Source organism: Sabethes cyaneus, chromosome 2 (genome assembly GCF_943734655.1).
Source record: "Sabethes cyaneus chromosome 2, idSabCyanKW18_F2, whole genome shotgun sequence".
Taxonomy (NCBI): domain Eukaryota; kingdom Metazoa; phylum Arthropoda; class Insecta; order Diptera; family Culicidae; genus Sabethes; species Sabethes cyaneus.
The window spans coordinates 147,535,368-147,537,986 of NC_071354.1; positions in this window are offsets into that span (position 1 = coordinate 147,535,368).

Below are 2,619 nucleotides of genomic sequence, written 5' to 3' on the forward strand. Positions count from 1 at the left end.
TGTTTTTGGTTTTTTACTTTTAATGTTTTACTTTTAACTTTTCATTTTCCACTTTCAACTTTTCGCTTTTCACCTTTCCATTTACTTCTATTTACTTTTCATTCGGCATTTTTCACTTAACACTTTTCACTTTTTACTTTTTACATTTCCCTTTTCACTTTTTGCTTTTCATCTTTTAAATTTTTGCTTTCTTTTCACGTTTCACTTTTTACTTTTCGCCTTTCACTTTCTACTTTCCGCTTTTCGCTTTTCAGTTTTCACCCTTCACCCTTTTTATTATTCACTTTCTACTCTTTTCTTTTTACCTTTTAACTTTCACATTGCATTTTTCACTTTTCGCTTTTAATTGTTCACCTTTCACCTTTGATGTTTCGCTCTTTACTTTTTGGTTTTTGTTTTCCGCTTTTCGCTTTCCACTATTCACTTTTACTCCTTCATTTTACACTTTTCAATTTTCTCTTTTCGCTTTTAATTTTTTACTTTTTATCTTTCACTTTTCGCCTTTCTCTGCTTACTTTTCGCTTTATTACTTTTCACTTTTCGCCGTTCTCTTTCCACTTTTCGCTTACTACTTTTCACTTTTTGCCTTTCAGTTTTCACCTTTCACTGTTCACTGTTCACTTTCTATTTTTTCCCTTTTACCTTTCGCTAATCACTTTCCATGTTTTCATGTGTTTTACTTTTCAATTTTACTTTTCCCATTTCACCTTAAAGGTCAAAAGTAAAACTTTTAAGTGTCATTTTTCACTTTTCTTTTTTAACGTTTCAGTTTTTACTATTCATGTTTTACCTTTTACTTATCATTTTTCATTGTTTACTCTTGACATCTATCCTTGACATTTGTCGAAAATTTTTTGATTTTTGGCTTTTGACTTTCAATTATTGACTGTTGACTTTTAATTTCTAGTTTTTGATTGTTGACTGTCGACATTGAGCATTTGACTTTTAACTTTTGGCTTTTGACTTTTGACTTTTGACTTTTGATTTTTGTCTTTTGACTTTTGACTTTTGACTTTTGACTTTTGACTTTTGACTTTTGACTTTTGTCTTTTGACTTTTGACTTTTGACTTTTGACTTTTGACTTTTGACTTTTGACTTTTGACTTTTGACTTTTGACTTTTGACTTTTGACTTTTGACTTTTGACTTTCGACTTTCGACTTTCGACTTTCGACTTTCGACTTTCGACTTTCGACTTTCGACTTTCGACTTTCGACTTTCGACTTTCGACTTTCGACTTTCGACTTTTGACTTTTGACTTTTGACTTTTGACTTTTGACTTTTGACTTTTGACTTTTGACTTTTGACTTTTGACTTTTGACTTTTGACTTTTGACTTTTGACTTTTGACTTTTGACTTTTGACTTTTGACTTTTGACTTTTGACTTTTGACTTTTGACTTTTGACTTTTGACTTTTGACTTTTGACTTTTGACTTTTGACTTTTGACTTTTGACTTTTGACTTTTGACTTTTGACTTTTGACTTTTGACTTTTGACTTTTGACTTTTGACTTTTGACTTTTGACTTTTGACTTTTGACTTTTGACTTTTGACTTTTGACTTTTGACTTTTGACTTTTGACTTTTGACTTTTGACTTTTGACTTTTGACTTTTGACTTTTGACTTTTGACTTTTGACTTTTGACTTTTGACTTTTGACTTTTGACTTTTGACTTTTGACTTTTGACTTTTGACTTTTGACTTTTGACTTTTGACTTTTGACTTTTGACTTTTGACTTTTGACTTTTGACTTTTGTCTTTTGACTTTTGACTTTTGACTTTTGACTTTTGACTTTTGACTTTTGACTTTTGACTTTTAACTTTTAACTTTTAACTTTTGACCTTTGACTTTTGACTTTTGACTTTTGACTTTTGACTTTTGACTTTTGACTTTTGACTTTTGACTTTTGACTTTTGACTTTTGACTTTTGACTTTTGACTTTTGACTTTTGACTTTTGACTTTTGACTTTTGACTTTTGACTTTTGACTTTTGACTTTTGACTTTTGACTTTTGACTTTTGACTTTTGACTTTTGACTTTTGACTTTTGACTTTTGACTTTTGACTTTTGACTTTTGACTTTTGACTTTTGACTTTTGACTTTTGACTTTCGACTTTCGACTTTCGACTTTTGACTTTTGACTTTTGACTTTTGACTTTTGACTTTTGACTTTTGACTTTTGACTTTTGACTTTTGACTTTTGACTTTTGACTTTTGACTTTTGACTTTCGACTTTCGACTTTCGACTTTCGACTTTCGACTTTCGACTTTCGACTTTCGACTTTCGACTTTCGACTTTCGACTTTCGACTTTCAACTTTCGACTTTCGATTTTCGACTTTCGTCTTTCGACTTTCGACTTTCGACTTTCGACTTTCGACTTTCGACTTTCGACTTTCGACTTTCGACTTTCGACTTTCGACTTTCAATTTTCGACTTTCGATTTTCGACTTTCGACTTTCGACTTTCGACTTTCGACTTTCGACTTTCGACTTCCGACTTTCGACATTTGACTTTCGACTTTCGAGGGCTAGGGTTAGGGTTAGGGCTAGGGCTAGGACTAGGACTAGGGCTTAACGCTTTAGGTTTAATCGCCAATTGCTTACAAAGCGTGATGATTTA